Source organism: Ovis aries, chromosome 1, assembly GCF_016772045.2.
Source record: "Ovis aries strain OAR_USU_Benz2616 breed Rambouillet chromosome 1, ARS-UI_Ramb_v3.0, whole genome shotgun sequence".
Taxonomy (NCBI): Eukaryota; Metazoa; Chordata; class Mammalia; order Artiodactyla; family Bovidae; genus Ovis; species Ovis aries.
This window is the reverse complement of record NC_056054.1, coordinates 100257597-100279967: the sequence shown is the minus strand read 5'-3', so window position 1 is coordinate 100279967 and position 22371 is coordinate 100257597. Positions and strand designations below refer to the sequence as shown.

The 22371-nt window shown below is 39.8% G+C and overlaps 1 long non-coding RNA gene across 1 annotated transcript; it reads right to left on the bottom strand.

Moving 5' to 3' along the window:
- Positions 1-7246: 7246 nt before the first annotated feature.
- LOC132658134 (uncharacterized) lies at positions 7247-22024 on the bottom strand. Its single transcript, XR_009597259.1, has 2 exons — positions 15102-22024; positions 7247-9727 (listed from the first exon to the last, which is right to left on the bottom strand). It is a non-coding gene; the product is annotated as an uncharacterized LOC132658134 (long non-coding RNA).
- Positions 22025-22371: the final 347 nt, after the last annotated feature.

The window sequence follows — 22371 nt, the reverse complement described above, 5'->3', positions numbered from 1 at the left end:
TATATTTAGATAGGATTATTTCTAAGAAGTTATTCTAAGGAAATAATCTGTAAAACGAACAGTGAGCACACTAGGAAGCCTATTGCATGGTGATTATACTAAGGGAAACTGGAAGCAACCTAAATGTCCAATAGCAGAGCAATAGTAAATTATTCTTTACTCATACGTAGAATATTACGACGTTTTGAAACAATTTAAATGAAAAAAGGAAACACTGGAATTGAAAGGAACGTTGGTAATCATAGCCTCTTCATTTTACTGATAGTCTGGAGAGGTAGAATGATTTGGCCAAGGACACTTAGGAAGTATACATTGTGGTTACTAGAACAGGCTCTAGAGTAAGCTGCTGCTGCTGCTGCTAAGTCGCTTCAGTCGTGTCTGACTCTGTGCAATCCCATAGACGGCAGCCCACTAGGCTCCTCTGTCTCTGGGATTCTCCAGGCAAGAATACTGGAGTGGGGTGCCATTGCCTTCTCCAATGCATGAAAGTGAAAAGCGAAAGTGAAGTCTGTCAGTTCTGCCAACTCTTAGCGACCCCATGGACTGCAGCCTACCAGGCTCCTCTGTCCATGGGACTTTCTAGGCAAGAGTACTGGAGTGGAGTGCCATTACTGACCTGGCTTCAAATCTTTAGCATTTACTGGTCTTATGAACCTTGAGACTTAATTTTCTTTCTTTTTTAAAAACTGTATATTTATTTTTGGTTGTGCTGGGTCTTGGCTGCTGTGTGCAGGCCTTCTCTAGTTTTGGAGAGGAGGGCTCTTCTGTTGCAGTGCTCACGCTTCTCCTTGTGGTGGCTTCTCCTGTTGCAGAGCGCAGGTTCTAGGCTCAGTCGTAGCAGACAGGCTTAGTGTTCTATGTGGAATCTTCCTAGACCAGGGATCAAACCATTGTCCCCTGCATTGGCAGGTGGGTTCTTATCTACTGGGCCATCAGTCAAGTGTAGAAGTCTTGACTGATTCTTATCTGCTTGGCCGTCAGTCATCTGTATAATGGAGATGATAAAATAAGACTTTGTGAGAAAAATGTACCTGTTGCCTATCAAGCGAAAGTGTTAATCGCTCAGTTGTGTCCGACTCTCTGTGATTGTAGTCCACCAGGCTCCTCTGTGCATGGTATTTCCCAGGCAAGAATACTGGAGTGGGTTGATGTCCCCTTCTCCAGGGGATCTTCTCGACCGAGGGATCGAACCCTAGTCTCCTGCATTGCAGGCAGACTGTTTACCATCTGAGCCACCAAGAAAGCCCCATATCAAGTCCTTACTAAATATTAGTTATTAATACACATGGGCTTCCCTGGTAGCTAAGCTGGTAAAGAATCTGCCTTCAATGCAGGAGACCCCGGTTTGATTTCTGGGTCAGGAAGATTCCCTGTAGACAGGATAGGCTACCCACTCCAGTATGCTTGGGCTTCCCTGGTGGCTCAGATGGTAAAGAATCCACGTGTAATTTGGGTGACGTGGGTTCGATCCCTGGGTTGGGAAGGTCCCCTGGAGGACGGCATGCGACCCAGTCCAGTATTCTTGCCTGGAGAATCCCATGGACAGAGGAACCTGGCAGAATATAGTCCAATCCATGGGGTCACAAAGAGTCAGACATAATGGAGTGACTAAAGCACAGAACGTTAGTATGTGTATAATAAGCAATATATCCACTCTTTGTCTCCAGTTCCTGGCACAAGCTTCAAAAACTTGGAATTTCTGAAATATGTTATTCATTACAAGCCCATTTCTACCGTACCTAAATTTATGCTAATGAGGTGACTCTTACAGGGTCTTTAGATAACTTCAAGTGAGGGACTGGCCACACCAGAAAGACCTAGTGCGTGATTAAAGGATTAGAACTTTCAGCCCCCTGCCCTAACCCCCAGCCCCAAGCTCCTGGGAGGGGAGACAACTGGAAATTGGATTCAGTCATGTGGCCAGTGATTTAGTCAATCATACTTACTCAGTGAAACCCCAATAAATATTCTGGATCTGAGGCTCAGTGGAGCTTCCTGACTCATAAACACATTAATGTGTCAGTATGGTGATGTACTGGATTACATAAGGAGAAGGGATGGAAACTCTTTGTGTTCCCCTCCTCTGCTCCCCCACCATAGACCTTGCCCTAGGTTTCTTAAATTGTATTTTTAATAATAAAACTGTAAGTACAGTGGTTTCAGAGAATTCAGTGAGTTGTTCTAGCAAGTTGTTTATCAAACCCAAGGGGCTGTGAGAAGCCTGAGAATTTGTAGTGAGCAGGGCGGATGCCAAGTGGCTGGGGGACCCCTGACATTTGTGGTGGTGTCTAAAGTAGGGGCAGTCTTGGGAAGGACTTTGCCCTCAACATGTGGGGTCTGCATTAACTCTAGTATAGTGTCAAGAGTTGAATTGTAGGACACCCAGCTGTTGTTAAAGTGTAATACAACTAACATAATAATGATAATAATTGTACACTAGTCTCCTAGTCCCCAGATTGCCTTACCTTATTTCTTATCTCCTATAACCAATCTCTCCTGTATGTCCTATTCTTTATAAACCTTAGGAGACCATTTTATTCAAGGCATTACAAACACACTGTAGCTAAAGTAGCTCTCTGACTTCGCCTGTTATTTTTTCTTTTTCTATAATGAGTTTTACATAATCATGACAAATTAATTTCCCCAAATGGATTGTTTCATTACTAATACTTTTTTTTAAAATCTTTTTTAACTTTTTTATTAATACTCTTTTACTTAAAAATATTCTGCAGGGGAATTCTCTGATGGTCCAGTAGTTAAGATACTGGGCTCTCACTGCTGGGGCCCGAGTTTGGTCCCTGGGCAGCAAACTAGGATCCTGGAAACCACGGGGCATGGCCAAAAAAGAAAAGAGAAATTATGAAAAAAAATTCTGTGGCACCCCTACTGCTTACTCATCAAAGTCTTCTACAACTCTTTCCTGGGTTATTTTCATTCTTCCCCAAGGTGTAGTCTACTTTCTAGCCACACTGAACTTCTCATTACCACATACTGTGGGTTGAATTGCGTCCCCTGAAAAACATGTCCAAGTTCAAACTTGCAGTACCTGTGAGTGTGACCTTATTTAGAAATAGAGTCTTTGTAGATGTAATCAAGTTAAAATGAGGTCATCCTTGATTAGGGTGGGCCCTAATCCAATATGACTGATAAATCTTATAAGAATAGGAGAAGAGACACAGACACCCAGGGAAGACCTTCAAGAGAGACACACACAGGAGAATATGATGATGGAGGAAGAGACTGGATTCGTGTCCAGTAAGCCAAGGATTTCAGGCAACCATGAGAAACTAGGAAGAGGCAAGGAAAGTTCTCCTCTGAGTTGGACTGTGAAGAAGGCTGAGCGCCGAAGAATTGATGCTTTAGAACTGTGGTGTTGGAGAAGATTCTTGAGAGTCCCTTGGACTGCAAGGAGATCCAACCAGTCCATTCTGAAGGAGATCAGCCCTGGGATTTCTTTGGAAGGAATGATGCTAAAGCTGAAACTCCAGTACTTTGGCCACCTCATGCGAAGAGTTAACTCATTGGAAAAGACCCTGATGCTGGGAGGGATTGGGGGCAGGAGGAGAAGGGGACGACAGAGGATGAGATAGCTGGATGGCATCACTGACTCGATGGATGTGAATCTGAGTGAACTCCGGGAGTTGGTGATAGACAGGGAGGCCTGGTGTGCTGCGATTCATGGGGTCACAAAGAGTCGGACACGACTGAGTGACTGAACTGAACTGAAAGCCTTTAGAGAGACCATGGCACTGCTAACACCTTGAGTTTTTACATTTAGCTTTCAGAACTAAGGGAGAATAGATTTTTGTTGTGTTAAGTCACTTAATTTGTAGTACCTTGTTACAGCACCCCTTGGAAAACAATATACCGTATCTCTCTGGTTTTGGTCAAACTTTCCCCTTTGCCTGGACCATCCCTCATCTCTACTCACTAAGATCCTGTCCATCATCAGGGAAGTTTCTTTTATGGATCCCTGGGGATACAGTCTTTCTCTGACCATATCCTTGGGTTGCTTGTCTAGTGCTCCCCCACGATATGGCTGATAGTCTCTTATCATCCATCTTCCTGTCCCCACGAAAGCGAAAACTCCTGGAAGGCACGAATTATCTTTGCCTCTTGCACCTTTTGCACCAGCGCCTTACTTATAATGCCTGTTTAGATTTTTAGAATCCCCTTTAGTTATCAGGGCTTCCCTGGTGGCTCAGACGGTAAAGTGTCTGACTCCAGTGCGGGAGACCGGGGTTCAATCCCTGGGTCGGGAATATCCCCTGGAGGAAGAAATGGCAACCCACTCCAGTACTCTTGCCTGGAGAATTCTATGGACAAAGGAGCCTGGTGGGCTACAGTCCATGGGGTCGCAAAGAGTCGGACACAACTGAGCGACTTCACTTCACTTAGTTATCAGTTGCCTCATTACAGAAGTACAAGAAAGGAAAAGTTTCAAGTATAGGTAAAAATGGCTAGAGTTTACTTTTCTTGAAATATTTTCCCTTAAACTCACAGTTGACTTGTTGTTCAGACATAAAGCATAAAGTTCTCTGGAAGCATTTTACCACATCAAAGAAGGAGAAAAATAGTATAAAGCATTCCTCACAGGAGAACTACAATGAAATCTATCAGTTACTATACATACGTAATTCATATATTGCCAATTCAGATTAAACTGCTTAGTACAAAGGACACCTTGATGCCCAAATTGATACCAGCTGAAAATAATGAGAATATTCTGTAATAACTAATTTACTCTGTAGACATTATTTTAAAAGTCAATATATTAAATGACTGTTGGTTGAAGCTAAGAAATCGACTCATGCTGTATGTAGTTGAAAGGCCAGATGATGCTGAAACCTGACAGGAGGAGATGAAGCAAGAGAATTTCTGAAGCTTACTTTCCTAAACTACAAGTGCTAAGCTAACATAGGGCTTCCCAGGCGGTGCTAGTGGTAAAGAACCTGCCTGCCAGTGTGGGTTTGATTCCTGGGTTACCCACTCCAGTACTCTTGCTTGGAAAATCCCAAGGACAGAGGAGTGTGGCAGGCTACAGTCCATAAGGTCGAACAGTTGGACACGACTGAAGTGACTTAGCACAAGCTAAAATAAATTCTTACATTTCAAATCAAGGAATACACATTTCGGCTGATTTAGGCCTATTAAAAATAAATAGCAGGTATAGTTTAGTAAAATATGATAGTTAGCAACCAGAGACAGAGAAGGCAATGGCACCCCACTCCAGTACTCTTGCCTGGAAAATTCCATGGATGGAGGAGCCTGGAAGGCTGCAGTCCGTGGGGTCGCTGAGGGTCGGACACAACTGAGCAACTTCAATTTTACTTTTCACTTTCACTTTTCACTTTCATGCATTGGAGAAGGAAATGGCAACCCACTCCAGTGTTCTTGCCTGGAGAATCCCAGGGATGGGAGAACCTGGTGGGCTGCCGTCTATGGGGTCGCACAGAGTCGGACAAGACTGACGTGACTTAGCAGCAGCAGCAGCAATCAGAGAAAGAGCACCTATAACTTTAAAAATGATGAACATGGTAGTAATATGAGAGGTAATTCCTCAAATGCTGAAATTCTGAATTAACAAGATATTGAAAGTACTAAAAAAGTAATGAAATATTCCTGTGTTAGTTTCTTAGTGCGGCTACAACAGATTACCACAAACTTAGTCACTTTATAAAACGCAAATCATTTTTCTTATTGTTCTGGAGGTCAGAAGCCTGAAAGGGGTCTTATGGGAATAAAACCAAGGGCAGGGCTGTGTTCCCTCTGGAGGCCCTAGTGGGGAGTCCATTTCTTGTCTTTTTTAGCTTCTAGAATGGCACCCTACTCCAGTACTCTTGCTTGGAAAATCCCATGGACAGAGGAGCCTGGTAGGGTGCAGTCCATGGAGTCGCTAAGAGTTGGACACGACTAAGTGACTTCGCTTTCACTTTTTACTTTCATGCATTGGAGAAGGAAATGGCAACCCACTCCAGTGTTCTTGGCTGGAGAATCCCAGGGACGGGGGAGCCTGGTGGGCTGCCATCTATGGGGTCGCCCTGAGTCGGACACGACTAAAGCGACTTAGCAGCAGCAGCAGCAGACGTGGCCCGCTTTCCTCAGCACGTAGCCTCTTCATCTTCAAACCCAGCTATTGCCTCACTGAGACCTCCCCTGCCATCATGTATTTCTTCTGACTTTGCTGTCTCCCTCTTTCACTTATAAGGACCCTTGCAATTGCATTTGGCCAAGACAGATAATCTAGGATGTGCTTCCCATCTCAAAATTGTTCATGTAATCACCACCAGAAAAATCCCTTTTGCCAGGTAAGGTAGCATGCTCACACGTTCTGAGGGTTAGGGCATGGACTTCTGAGAAGAGGTGGGGCGATTATTCTGCCCACCACAGTTCCTTTAAATCAAAACCTAAAGAAATATTTTCCTTCACTGAGGAGTTGAAAATCCTATGCAATTAACAATGAATATGTAAATGGGACTTGCTGCATGGTCTAGTGGTTAAGAATCTGCCTTGCAGTGCAGCAGACACTGGTTCAATTCCTGGTCTGGGAAGATCCCACATGCCTCAGAGTAACTAAGCCTGCCCACCAGGAACTAGAGAGTTCCTGCAACACAGTGAAGACCTGTGCAGCTAAATAAATAAATAACAAAATAAAAAAAAAACAATGAATATGTAAATGAATTTCCAGAGTAATTTGCTTTTTAGAAAAAGCTTCTAAATGCTTTAAAATAAGTGCACATTACAGAATTGAACTAGGACTTTCCATGCAACTGAAAAAAGTTCTACAAAATAACTCTTAAATAATGTACTGGGTGACATGTATCACTCCTCTCTCTCTGATCAGAGTAAGATTCTTCAAGATTGTTTTCCTTTTTTTCACTTTGCTCCAAATCATGTAACTTTCTACGTTACTGTTTTAAATATACATTCTATATAATTTGGTTGTCCTTTAAAAGATCAAAGCCTAAAACCTCTTTGTCTCTGGCTTTATTATATGACTAGAAGGCTTTCTAATTGAATTTAATTAGGGAGGATAGAATGAAACCAATATAAAAATCAGCAAAGCAACAGCCTCTAAGAAGAGGTCAGAAGCGATCACAAATTGCTCTGAGGGGCTAAAACAGATATCCATTCCAACATTCTGCTGATAAGGACTTGTCAGTTGTAGAAAGCTTTAATATTTTCAATTTCACTAAAGCAATAAATAAAATATTAGATCTGAATGTATTAATAAAAAGTAATATGCTTTTATAGTGAATTAAAATTTATTGATTCTTATTTATTTCTTCAGTAAAATCAATTAAGCTAGAGAGAAATTTGATGAGAAGAAGAAGTTTCACTGTGTCAGTCTAAACTACTTTTTTATGTTTAAAATATCAAATCCTCAGTCATTTGTAGGTTTTAAAATTCATAGAATCAGGACTTACAAACAAAGCGCTTACACAAGGAAAAAAATCATTCATAGCAGACCTGAATAAACCCTCCTTATCTAACTTTCTAAAGTCCGGATTTGAAACTTCATTCGGTATTTTATAAGAATTTTCATATTATGTTTACAATCAATACAAAGTCTCCATTGCCTGATCCTCTACCTTATGCTAAAACACATAAAGTACAAACATTCATATTTCCCCCCACCCTTTCCTTATCATATTTCCTACATTCAGCTAGAAGTGCAAGTTTTATTTTCTAAGCACTTTGAAAGGAAGTGAATAGATCTAAGAAGTGAAGCTGGAACATAAATGTGTAAAGACTTTCCCACCAGCCAAGATTTTGGGGGTGGGGAGAGAAGCTGAAAAATCTTAATTCTTTTTTGTCTTTCATGCAGAAATGAAATTTTCTTTTATTTCACTCAAATGAATTAGTCTAGAGAGACTTTTTTTTTTAACTTATAAGAGACTAGTATGAATGTTTTGGATAGTTTTTAGTAGTTTTCAACCAGGGATGATTTTGCTCCCTAGGGACATTTAGCAAATATCTGGAGACATTTTTGTTTGTCACAATTGAGGTATGGGGGTGCGTCAGCATCTAGTGGGTCGAGAGGCTGGGAATGCTGTTAAACATACAAGAGCGCACAGGACAGCCCCACAGCAAAGACTTATTGACCCCAAATGTCAAATGTATGAAGCTGAAAGATAATTTTTGACAGGCTTGCTTTGATATGTCAGTATTCAAAAAAATTTTTTTATAAACGTGTAAGCACTAGAGGGCAGTACCTGCCCAACAGTTGTGATTGATACTACTTTACTTTGGGGGGTCTTTTGAACTTAAAAATGAGCTCGTAATTTACGTTACTTGAAGATAAATGACTTTAGGAGACCCTTAAAGAACTATTCAAGTAATTCTAGATCAAAAGGCAGTTTTAACAGTTACTCTTTCTGAAATCAGTAAAAGCAGAGCAAACGGGATTTTTCTTCTTTTTTATAAATGATGCCTTGTGAACTTTTGCCAGAGAAAGGGGAAAATTCACGCTAGGTTTTCACACACAGTAACACTAACGTCATTGCCACCTACACTTCTATTTGCTCTGTCGGAGCAGGTGATGGAAAGTCGATATTCTAAGACATGTGGATCATTGTAATGCTGTGGGAAGCAGTGTCTGGAACCCTGGGACTACGAGCAGACAGGTGAAGCTGATTGAACCCATTAGATGAGGCAGAGAATCTGACTCAGCCATCTCTGAAACAGATAAATAACAACCAGTTCGTGTGAAGGTATTTACATTACCTAACTGCAAGAATGCAGTGCCATTTTCTGTTTTCTCCTAAGGGTCAGTCCAGTTTTAAAAAATGAAACAATATTTCCTCTTTCAGTGTGAGACATCCAGGCTGAAGTCTAAGTTTTTGGGTATTTTAATAAAAATTGAAACTCCTTCTCCCAAACAGGACAAGCCATTTGCTGAACTCACACTGAACCTACACATTCCTATTTATTAAACATTCAAGGTATGCTGTTGTTGTTGTTCAGTTGCCCAGTCGTGCCCAACTCTTTGCGACCCCATGGACTGCAGCACAGCAGGCTTCCCCGTCTTTTACTATCTCCCAGACTTTGCTCAAACTCATTTCCATTGAGTCAGTGATGCCACCCAATCATCTCATCCTCTTTCACCTGCTTCTCCTCCTGCTCTCAATCTTTCCCAGCAACAAGGTCTTTTCTAGTGAGTTGGGTCTTCGAATCAGGTAGCCAAAGTATTGGAGCTTCAGTTTCAGCATCAGTTCCTTCCAATGAATATTCAGGGTTGATTTCCTTTAGGATTGACTAATTGGATCCCCTTGCTGTCCAAGAGATTCTCAAGAGTCTTTTTCAGCACCACGGTTTGAAAGCATCAGTTCTTTGGCACTCATCCTTCTTTATGGTCCAACTCTCACATTTCCACATGACTACTGGAAAAACCATAGCTTTGACTATACTGACTTTTGTTGTCAAAGTGATATCTCTGCTTTTTAATACACAGTCTAGGTTTGTCATAGCTTTTCTTTCAAGGAGCAAGCGTCTTTTAATTTCGTGGCTGCAGTCACCATCTGCAGTGATTTTGGAACCCAGGAAAATAACTCTGTCATTGTTTCCACTTTTTCCCCATCTATTTGCTGTGAAGTGATGGGACCGGATGCCATGATCTTCATTTTTTGAATGCTGAATTTTAAGCCAGCTTTTTCACTCTCCTTTTTCACCTTCATCAAGAGGCTCTTTAGTTCCTCTTCACTTTCTGCCATTAGAGTGGTACCATCTGCAACACAGTATAAAGAATGGACATTTATGAACCAATTCAACTGAAACCCTCTGTGCACCCTTCACCAATCGCATCCTTCTCTTCCTGTCTCCTGTCCTGCCATCATGCCCAGGTAGATGACTTTGATGTTTTACATTCCCATCTATTTCTTCATAGTTTTATTATACATGTCAAATATGTGCAGTAATGTATAACTTTTGCATATTTAAAAACTTACCATAAATGGCATGTAAGGATGCTCATGTTTTCCTTGCAATATTATGTGCTTGATTTATCCATGTTGATACAAATATCTCCAGTATACCAATATTTATTTATCATCCTCCTATTATAGTTATTTAGCTTATTTCCAATTATTTGCTAATCCAAATAATGATGTTATATGTATTCTCATATATATCTGCTTTTATGCAGTGGGAGAGTTCTCTAAGGCGGGAGTCAGCAAGCTATGACCTGGCCCATAGGGATTTCCACCTGAGCTTGTATGATTCAGAGCTAAGAATGGCTTTTACCTTTATGAATGGCTTTAAAAATTTTTTAAACAGCACTGTTTATAATAGCCAGGACATGGAAACAACCTAGATGTCCATCAGCAGATGAATGGATAAGAAAGCTGTGGTACATATACACAATGGAGTATTACTCAGCCGTTAAAAGAATTCATTTGAATCAGTTCTGATGAGATGGATGAAACTGGAGCCGATTATACAGAGTGAAGTAAGCCAGAAAGAAAAACACCAATACAGTATACTAACACATATATATGGAATTTAGGAAGAAGGCAATGACGACCCTGTATGCAAGACAGGAAAAAAGACACAGATGTGTATAATGGACTTTTGGACTCAGAGGGAGAGGGAGAGGGTGGGATGATTTGGGAGAATGGCATTCTAACATGTATACTATCATGTAAGAATCGAATTGCCAGTCTATGTCTGACGCAGGATACAGCATGCTTGGGGCTAGTGCAGGGGGATGACCCACAGAGATGTTATGGGGAGGGGAGGTGGGAGGGGGTTCATGTTTGGGAACACATGTAAGAATTAAAGATTTTAAAATTAAAAAAATAAAAAACTTAAAAAAAAAAGGAAAAAAAAAAGATTACAGGTGTGATAGGAATATACATGGCTGAAAAACTTAAAACCAGCTCAGAATCTTCTCACTATTTGTGAAAAAAAAAAAAAATCCACTTAAGGGAACTTTTTAATAGTTCTAGGGAAGGTTCTATTAACCAACATTTTTCATAAGAACCAAAGTTGTTTAAGAATCATATGGTTTCCTAAGGACCCTTTGAGAAATGAAAGAACTGTCTGGAAGGTAATAAGGTTTCATCTCCAACTGCTGGCATGACAAAGTTATAGAGTGTTTTTGTTTTTTTTTTTTTAAACAAGAAGTTGGATGTTAAGTATTATATCTAAAATCCACTGTTAGCTTGAGGTGTCATAACCTTATGTGGAACTAAGATTTCATGTGGGGTTTCCCTGGCGGCTCAGTGGCGAAGAGTCTGCCTGCCAATGTTGGAGACTCAGGAGACATGGGTTTGATGCCTGGGTCAGGAAGATCCCTTGGAGAAGGAAATGGCAATCCAATCCAAAACTAGAATGGAAGCAGAGCCTGGCGGATTATAGTCCATGGGTTTGCAAAAGAGTCAGACAGGACTTAATGACTAAAGAACACAATTTCAGGTAGTTAAAGTAGATAACTTGTTAACTGATGAAGTCAATCAAAATAGCAGGCTTGCAGAGTTGATGAGTAACAAGCTTTCTTAAGTGATTGGTGGTGTTTTTGACTAACTTATCCAGGTGTCAGGTAGGCACAAACTTGGTCTATAAAAACTGTTATAAATAACCAGATTCCAGGAAGACTCTAGCATTTAAAACAATGTGTCTTAGCTTCAAGGGCTGACAGTGTTTCTTATTACCATTGTGATTTTGGGGAACATGAGTTTTGGATTTGTATTCTTTATTGGATCCACTGTTGAATAATGTCTATATTTTTGCAAAGGTAGGAATTTCTGGAAAAATTCTTCTTTAAAAGATTCTAGGCTATTTAATAAACTGCATTTTTAAGGTAAAAAAAAAATGCTATTGAAACAGCCATACTCATTTGTTTATATATTGCCTATGGTTGTTTTCAGACCCAGTGAGTAGGTGCAACAGAGATTGGATGGCCTATAAAGACTGATATATTTTACTCTCTGACCAATCATAGAAAAAGTTTGCTGCTTTCTGCCATACATAAGGATGGGAATTGCTGCTGCTGCTGCAAAGTCACTTCAGTCGTGTCCGACTCTGTGTGACCCCATAGACGGCAGCCCACCAGGCTCCGCCGTCCCGGATTCTCCAGGCAAGAACACTGGAGTGGGTTGCCATTTCCTTCTTCAGTGAATGAAAGTGAAAAGTGAAAGTGAAGTCGCTCAGTCGTGTCCGACCCTCAGCACCCCATGGACTGCAGCCCACCAGGCTCCTCCATCCATGGGATTTTCCAGGCAAGAGTACTGGAGTGGGGTGCCATTGCCTTGGTGGCACATATTCATTTTTTGCTATCTTATCAATTAAGTCTGTTTAAAAATGCCGAATTCCTATAATATGTTGCATCAGATTGTATATTTTCTCAAACTCTGAAACAAACATGAAAAAAATTCTTTGAATCTTATGCTTTCATTTGGTTTAAGTAATGAGCTTAGACACATCTTTGTTGTAGCTTTTTTCCCCTTAGCTCTGGGTGGGTACTAATTGGTGCAGTGGTACAGAATACTAATTAGGTTTATCATTCTTTTGAGAGGGTGCTGAGAATGGGAAAAGACTAGGAAAGTTTTAAAAATAATTTTTGAGCTTGCTTTTAAGATCTCTTTCAAAAATCCAAGAATATGTGGTTGTAAAAAACCCCAAGTAGTTCAGATGGACTTTATCGGTCACTGGCTGTACTGCCCTTGACTAGAATGTAAACGCCATGAAGACAGCAATTTTTGTCTATTTTTGTTTATACTTGTAAAAATGCCTAGCATATAGTAGATGTTCAAGGGATATTTAGTTGAATAAATGGATATATAGAACATAATCCATCTGAATTATTTACTGAACTACTTTGGTATACATCATTTAATATTAAACAACAGTATATTTGGAATTATGCAAGATATTTCCTGTTTTCACCTAGGTATTTTATATACTATAGGCATGGTTTGTGACTTTGCTCTCTTTGGTGAATAATAATGATAATGGAAATAGCTAACACTAGTCTATAAGTGGCAGGCACAATTCTAAGTGCATTACATGTATGTATTCATTTAACCCATATAACAACTCAAGAAGGTAGGTACTATTATTATCATCATCTCTGTTTTTACTAAAGAGGAAACTAAACACAGGGAGTTTAAGTAGCTGCCTAGGGTTATAAAGCCAGTAAGGGGCAGGGCAGAGATTTGAACTCAAAGTTTTTGGTCAAGCCACATGGCTTGCGTGTTCTAAGTTTCCTGACCAGGAATTGAACCTATGACCTCTGCAATGAAAGCACAGAGTCCTGACCAGTGGACTTCAAGGGAATTCCTTGGAAGAATTTTATTGTTTAATCCTGGGAGGAAGGAACCCTGAAGTCCTGTAGTCCTTCAAGGTAAGCTGTATAATAGGAATATAACATGAACCACTTTTTTTAATTTAAAATTTTTCAGTAGTCACATTAAAACAGTTTTTTAAAAAATTGGTGAAATTAATTTTCAGAATATATTTTATTTAGCAAATTAACAAAATATTATCATTTAAATACATAATCAATATTTTAAATTATTTTTTTCATACCAGTCTTTAGGCTGTGACATGAGTTTTACATACTTTAATTTGCAGGAGGCTCATTTCAAGTGCTCAATAGCCACATGTAGCTAGTAGCTACTTTAATTGAACAGTATAGCTCTAAATTATAGCAGAGGGAATCTAAACCTTGAAAGCACATAAGTTGTCCAAAGTCATGCAATTAGTTGGGTGACTCAAAGGTAAAGGTAAAAATTTTAAGATTTTGGAGATGGTGGGAGTGGTGGCAGGGATGACGGCAAGTGAGAGTTTCTGAAACTCTGAGAGATGGACTGGGACCAGGGCAGACCCTTAGAAATGCACGGGTAATATGAGGTCTTCTAGAACCACTAAGCAGGTTTCACATGGATTTTAATGGCCAAGAAGTTATGTGTTCACATTCTGAATTGAGGTTCATTTAGTATCATTTGTCTGCCTAATATGGTGAGATTAGTAGTAATATACTGTGTGTAGTAACTACACATCAGTTACAGTAACTGATCTCAATTATATTTGATTATTTTACTAGTTGCACTCTAGATATTAGCTCTTTACCAGTTAGGGAAACAAATATTCATCATCAGGAAGTTCTGGTTATGTGCAGAAGAGCTGGGGAATGGGGAGTATGTTCAACATATAGAAACCATGTGACCTTGGCTCTCATTAAGCTTGAAATCTAGTGGGAAAGTAATATTAGTATAGAGATTTAGAATTAACTTTAAACTATAGTCCTAAAATGTTAAACGCCCAAAGTACTAAATTCATGTTTATTCATTCCAGAAATGCAGAAGGAGAGAGAGTTCATCATGGATTCTGAGTTAAAATGAAATATCTAGTTCTTTCAAAAACAACTTCATATTCATCCTAGCAGTCAAACTGGCATTATTTGCACATGTTGGAAACATTAAGTTTTAAAGTTAAGCTTAAGCTGTTTTGTTCCATTAGGAAAACGACCCTTTTAAAATTTGGAAAATATGAAAAAAAAGAAAACATTAATCCATAATTCTAAAGACAACTATTTTTGTATATTTCCTTCCAGGCTTTTAAAAACATTAAAAATACTTGTGATTATGAAATAGAATTGTTTATTTGTTTTTCCTTAAAGTTATAAGCATTAAAAAATGTCCATATATATAATTTAAAATACCTACTAGACAATAGTGAGATGTGTCATCATTTGTTCAGTCAGCCAGGCCCCATGGTTAGACATTCATTCACATTTTCCACATCTGATGCTTCAGTGACCGTCTTTGTGAAAGTGAAAGTGAAAGTCGCTCAGTTGTGTCTGACTCTTTGTGACCCCATGGACTATACAGTCCATGGAGTTCTCTAGGCCAGAATACTGGAGTGGGTAGCCTTTCCCTTCTGCAGGGGATCTTCCCAATCCAGGGATTGAACCCAAGTTTCCAGCATTATGGGTGGATTCTTTACCAGCTGAGCCACAAGGGAAGGCATACCATGTTTGTAAACAAACTTTTTTCCTATTCAGGATTCTTTTTCTTAGGTCCAACTCCTGGAAGTGGAGCTGCCAAGCTAAAGAGTATACCATTTTTAAGGTTCCTGATATATTTTGACACATTGCTTACCAGAAGAGTTGTCCCCATCAATGTGAGATCCATTTCACAGCAATCAACAGCACAAAATAGTCTCATTTGCTTTTTATTTGCTAAGTTGGGAGATAAAAAATGTTATATTATTGTTTTAATATCAAGTCTTTGATGATTACTATTAAGTTTGAGCAATTCCTCATATTTATGGTTATTTCTTATTTATTTATATTATTATTTACTTCATACTTTTCTCAGGTTTTATCAGTTTTGAGTTCTTGGTGTGTTAAGACATTAATATTAGGTTTTTTTCTTAATGAATAGTGTTGATAGTTCTTTTAAAATTATATTCCTTTAAACACAAAAACTCTGATGCTGGGAGGGATTTGGGGCAGGAGGAAAAGGGGACGATGGAGGATGAGATGGCTGGATGGCATCACTGACTTGATGGACATGAGTTTCAGTGAACTCTGGGAGTTGGTGATGGACAGGGAGGCCTGGTGTGCTGCGATTCATGGGTTTGAAAAGAGTAGGACACGACTGAGTGACTGATCTGAACTGAAAGACCAATTTTCAACTTGTAGGAGAAGGCAATGGCACCCCACTCCAGTATTCTTGCCTGGAGAATCAGATGGGCAGAGGAGCCTGGTAGGCTGCAGTCCATGGGGTCTCGAAGAGTCGGACATGACTGAGCAACTTCCCTTTCACTTTTCACTTTCATGCATTGGAGAAGGAAATGGCAGCCCACTCCAGTGTTCTTGCCTGGAGAATCCCAGGGACAAGGGAGCCTGGTGGGCTGCCGTCTACGGGGTCGCACAGAGTAGGACACGACTGAAGTGACTTAGCAGCAGCAGCAGGGTTACTTGGTTTTAAAAAATATTATTTGGGGAAAACATTTAATTTCCTTTTTTTTTTTTTTTTTGGTACTCTTTTGAACTGGTTTCTCATGTTGCCAATGGATGTGGGCTCAAGTGGTGTAAACTCTTTATACTAAGCAATTACTTTAAGAAAAATAAAATTACAATGATACATTTTCTATAAAATGTATATAAGGTATACGAAAGTGTGGTAAAAAATGTTTTTTGAAAAAAATGTTTTGGGCAATATTTACTACTTTGAATTATCTTCACTATTTTCCTATAGTAAAGCCAATAGAGTAGATTGTATGTGAAAATATTTTTTTGAGTTTTTTATATTTTTTTAAAGTTTATCTTTTGAGATAAAATTTACATGTGAAAAGATTTTTAACCTTCAAATTTTGGAAAGCTATATTGTTTGATTTAGAAAGGATGGATGGGCTGTGTACCTTTTCTTTTGTATCCTCAAACCTGAAGCCTTATTGTTAATTCCCAGCACTGACGACCTTTTTTTAAAAAATTAGTGCTGTTTTTTATGGGCTGCAAACTTTTCCCAATAGCTGAAGTAGAGACTTCTGGGCACTTTTTCATTTCTTCTTTCTTCACAGTTTTAAAAGAGCCCCTTGCCTCCTCTGTTTGTCATTACGTGTACTGAAGTACAGAATAGAAAATGCAAAACAAGACAGCTGTACAGGAGGTTTTTCTTTTTAAAGAAGTTGATAGACAAATGGCACAGGGTTCACTGTTCTCGCCAGCTGAGAGTTTAGCTTCCAGAAAGCGCTACTTTAAGGGAACAAGTGAAGTAGTGTGCAAGGCCTGAAAGGCTTCATTGACACAACAGCCGGGAGGCTCTTGTAGTACATTGTCTGGTATGCAATGCCCTTCGGAAACCAGCTCTCGAGATCTCTACACCCCCAACATCCCCCAAAGCTTAAAAAGTAGGCTTTTTTTTTTTTTTTTTTTTTGCCACTATACTTGGTTTTCTAACTGAAATTCCTGAAAAGGAGTTTGTTTTTGTTTATCTTTTGCCTTTGAGTGTCAGTCAATGATTCACATAATCTCTTGGCTTGCTTAGTGGGAACACTGGGGGTCTGGGCAGTAGGGCCAAATGGTTGTCCCTAACAAATTAGTGATCCAGCATTAGTGTTTGCTCTCTGAACTAGAATCTAAGAGCTGGAGCAAAAAGGAGTCCTTGGGTGGGGGAAATAAGACAACTTTGAGGCTGATGATTCTGTTTTCTTGATGGTTGATCTGGAGAGATTTAATTTTATCCTAAGGAATAACTTTCCAGTAGAAAAAGGTATTCAGTCATTAACTGTATATCAGTGAAGTTGCAGACTCACTTGTAGGCTTTGAGAGAGTGCTTTGGGGAAGACACAACCATCTGTGGCATGCTAGTTTGCTGTAGAAGGGCTGGGGCCAGTCAATCTGTTTATCAATGGTTTTCATTCAAGTATTAATAGAGCTCCTATTATGTGTCTAGCCTTGAGAAAGGATGTGGCCTGTGCTCCTGAACTTTGAGGAGCTCAGTGTCATTGACCCCATCGACTCTGGAAGATCAGCGATTCACCCTTATTCTGCAGGGAGCACTGAGGCCCAGTGACTTGCTAGAGATTATACAGAGCTAGTGGCAGATTTTTGACTGGAAGCTACATCTTTTTACTCCCAGTTTGGTATTTTTCCATTCAACTGTTTTTGAAAGTGCCCCTTATTGTTAGAGAATAACTCAAGACAAGATATAATTAAGTATAACTTGAATAATCAGTTGCCATTGTACATGGGGAAAGTTCATCGTTACCTGGTTTATCTGGAAGGTTTTGAGGAATGGGTATGATGTGAACACAAAAAGAACCAAAAAAATCTGGTCTCTGCTTCTGTGTTGTTGGGGGACATACACAGAGAAATTTATATTCTTCAATGCAAGTACAAGCTTTTAAATGTGTTGTCTGTTGGAGCATGTACATACAGGAAGCTCCTTGGTGAATATCAGAATGAAGACTGGGTGAAGGTTGGGAGGCTGAGGGTGGGGGCTGAAGTGGAATCCAGGTGATTCGCAGATTTCTGAGGAAGCCTGGCCATCAAACCTTGGAGGATGAGCCTAGATTGCTAGAACTTTGAGTCTATGACAGGAGTGGCCCTTGTAGAGATCTTGATGTAAAGAACTTGAGTTACTCCCCAGGAACTTCTGCTCAGTTGCTAGGAATTAGTTATTGACCTTAATATTTGATCTCTTCTCATTCTATGGCTATGCCTTTAGGTTTTCTTTCCCATTTAAGAGCATTGCTAAAAGCAAAAGTAACAATCTTAACCATCTGCTACTTAAACCAGAGGGGATTTATTCCTTTTAATTGAAAAGATACTTGTTCCAACAGAAGGGTATTCTTTAGAGACGAAAGCCTGTGGCAGCACGTATATTTTGCTCACTGCTCTGCAGTCGCGCTGTGTGTGTGTGGGGGGGGGGGGCGCTCCCCAAAGAGCAAATAACAGATATGAGAGTTTGAGGCCAGAGAGAGCACTGCTGGTTCAGGGAACAGAAAGTGTAGCGCATGGGCAATATGGCTGGAGTGTGGGGTGAGGGGGTGCTGGGCCCTGAAGGCATCTAGTAAAGGCAGTGGGGAGAGTCTGCAGAATCCAGATCTAGAGGAACTTATAAACCATGTTAAAGAAAGCAGACTTTAACTCAAGGGCAATGGGGATATGGCTATGAGATTTAAATTTTCGATCACTCTGATTGCTGTTGGATTATGGAAGAGGGAGAATGAGAAACTGTAGAATCAGTGAAACAGAATCAGTGAAACTGATAAGAAGAATGTTGCATTAGTTGAAGAGAAGAGCTGATGGCCTGAACCTGCAGGGGCAGAACTGTGAATAACAATTTTGGCATTCAAGGCAAACAGCTAAAAATTGACCTTCAAACAATTCTGTAATTCAAGATATGGCTTGTAAGTGGGTGTGACTGTGATGTGCCTTCCAATAGCTTTCAATTTAACTAAATATTCTGAATAACCAGGTGCTGCTAGTCCTTTAAAATACTTGCTTTTTAAAAAGCAAACAAACCCAAACTTCCCTCTCTACATTTTTGTCTCCACAGGCAAAGCACCATCAATTCCTAGTAGTTAATCTCAGGCAGAGGCAGGAGGAGGGAGGGAGGTGATCAGATCAAGGAGATAGTGGAAAAGTAGGATGACAAAGAGCTTTTGAGAGAAAAAGATTTTAAAGTTTTTTTTAACTGAAAGAGTAACACATGCCACAGCAAAATTCAAACAGTACTAAAGATGTGCAATGAAAAGTATGTCTCCTTGAACAGAGTCAGGTACTGTTACTAGTGCTTGTGTATCCTTCTAGAAGTTTTTTGTACTACTGTAAGCTGAAATTTTTAAGTTTTCCTTTTTATGATACTATTTAATATTTTTCTTTTTATAAAAGTAGGAACATACAATACATCCTGCTCTTCCCTTTACTAATTCACTTACATTATATTGTGGCAGTTTTGCCACATCTGCTTCATTCTTTTTAGCGATTGTCCCTTGACTGAAATGTGTTATCATAATTTTTTGGAAACATCTCCAAAATGATGGACACTGGGGCTGTTTACAATTTTTGTTATTTGATTTAGATTTGTACAGAAGAGAAGAGGCATGAATTAATAAAGAAGGAATTTTAGGTTGTGAAAAAATGGTTTCTATATAAACCGGACCCCCTGGCATTTTGGTGACTGCGGAACCACTCTTGCCTTGCCTAAGCCTTAGGGTGAGTATAGTTATGAGGGTGGAGGTGGGAGAGTAGTGAATGTTTATATGCACCTTTGAGTCTCTGAGACCTAAGAACTGGGGGTTTCTAACAGGGATAGATTGAAGCTGGCATAGTCACTTCTTCACCAAGTAAAGATCTTCTGGGGAGGAGGCTGCCACAGCTGTGAACTCTGACCATGCTCCTCGCTAGTAGAAATGCCCTCTTATCCATCCATGGCTGTCAGTCATGGTATTGTACCCTAAATCTACCTGCTGTCACAGTTGTTCACCTGGGCTCCCTTGCCATAGTGAGAAACAGGAAGTATTTGTAAAAGACAGAAAGTAGGTTTGATAGCTTGGGAGGAATGAGAAACGGGCTGTTTTGTAAGGCTGCCTCCCACGAGTTCCTCCCTTTGGTTTAAGCACTTTGTCCTCTCCCACTGATGTTGGAAGAGTTAGTTTCAGATGCAAACATTTACCAGTTGTATGATCTTGGGAAAGTCTCAACATCTTCAAACTTCAATTCTCCCCATCAGCAAAATGGGTAGAACAATTTCTGGTTGGCACAGTGTTGGTAAGTCTGAATAAACCAATGGATATGAAAGGGCCTATGTTTCATTTTTACTTTTTTTCCAAGGCCTGGCCAGAATGGAGTTTCTGAAGTAATATGTAATCCAACCCAAGACAGTGAAGCATATTCTATTCATTCCTGGGATGTGCCTGCCAATGTAAGCCTCCTAGACCCTCAGCTTTCGTGATTTATTGAATCTTTTCCTGAAAGGTCATCACCTTTAGGAAAATATAACCAGATTTGTATAGCACTTCATGGCTGGCACAGATACCTTAGTAACAATGATCTAATCTGAGGCTCCCAGCAAACCATCTGGGATAAATAGGGCATACTTTATTCGCATGCAACAGATGGCATAACTGAGATTCGAGAGATTGATATAAAGAAACAGACTCAGAAAAGACACAGGTAATAAAGGGTAGAGAGCAGCAAGAGGTCCCTCTAGACGACTACATCACTGCTTCAATCTGCCTAGGCTTGGGATTCTTTGGGTCTTAGTTGTAGCATGGAGAAGGCGATGGCACCCTACTCTAGTACTCTTGCCTGGAAAACCCCACGGATGGAGGAGTCTGGTAGGCTGTGGTCCATGGGGTCGCTAAGAGTCAGACATGACTGAGCGACTTCACTTTCACTAGTTGTAGCATGTAGGCTCTAGTTCCCTGACCAAGGCTTGAACCCAGGCCCCCTGCATTGGGAGAACAAAGTCTTAGCCACTGGACCACCAGAGAAGTGCCTAGCTTGGAATTCTTGAGTCTTTCTCCCCAGTCGTGTTTTATATCCTAGTAAAATACATGCCACTTTAAAAATAATTTATCATTGAAAAAGAGTAGTATTAGTAAAATACTTTACAGTTTGCAAAATGCCTTAAAATCCACGGATGCATTTGATTCTTACAATAACCCCATGAAGTAGGTAGAGCAAATGTGAGTAATTCTATTTTGCAGATGAGGAAATAGATTTAGGAATTGAGACCAGCCCAAGGTCAAACTATCAATAAAGAGAAGAGTCAGGATGGGAACCTGGCCTTCTGGCCAGCAACTTCAATGCCTTTTTATACTTTCATTACTGTTTCTTATGCTTTTTATTGGGCTATGTAATTCTTTTATTTAAAAATTCAAACTAGATAAGCTTGTGCACACATTCATTAAAAAATATTTCTTGAGTATCTTTGTAAACTGCTCACCATCTCGTTGGAAGAAAGGTAAATAGGCAAATGGTTACCATCAAAGACAAAATATACTCATCAGTTTGGAAATCTAGTAAATGGGTTTTAATGACAGCATGATGACAACTTTTCCTCAAAAACTGATGATCACTACTGACTTTTGTGAAGAGTGGGATAAAGAAGATATACATACACGTACCCATGTGTGTGACCGCTCCCCCTCCCCAACAGCAGTGAAAGTCATCTCAGTTTTACATTCTAATAAGTAATATGCTTGGCATGTTAATCTGTAGGAAATTACAGGCTGCTGTTTGTACTATATCATCAGAAAATGTCAACAGATTACAGTATTATGTTACTTTGATGTCACTGGCCAGCATTGTTTTAGTCTTTTTTTTACTAATGGATACATTTGCTAGATCTTATTTCAACAACATCATGTAAAAAAAAAAAAGAGAGAGAATTTGTAATAATTTCCTTTGTAAACAGCATATTTCTTATTTGATAATAAAGACTTAGCTTAATTCTGTCCTCTTGCTTTCTTGGGGCCACGATTGGTTGTTGGTCTGCTCATCCTTCTCGCTCTCCAGGGCAACATGTGACCTAAAGCAGACTCTAAAAGAGGAAGAATAGGTCAGACTCAGAGATTCAAGATTAAACAGAACAGTATGTTTAGAGCACTAGACTCAGAATTTTTTTTTAGAAAAGGAAGAGTAAAACTCCCCTGTATAATGAAGAATTATCTTTACCCAAAGAGATGTCTGGCCTTTGCCCTCAGCTACTGGGAGGTAATGTCTAGGCCCCTCAGATGTCCTGCCTGACAGGAGTGTCTTTGTCTGCCTGGGGGGTTTGGCTACTGGCCAGTCTAACAATGTGATTTATGATGGGGGCTTCGAAACATGCCGTCCATATCACTTCTGGCTTCCAGAGGAGCAGTAAGTAGACTACAGGTCAGAGATGTGGGCAGTGTGTGACTGAGCCTCAG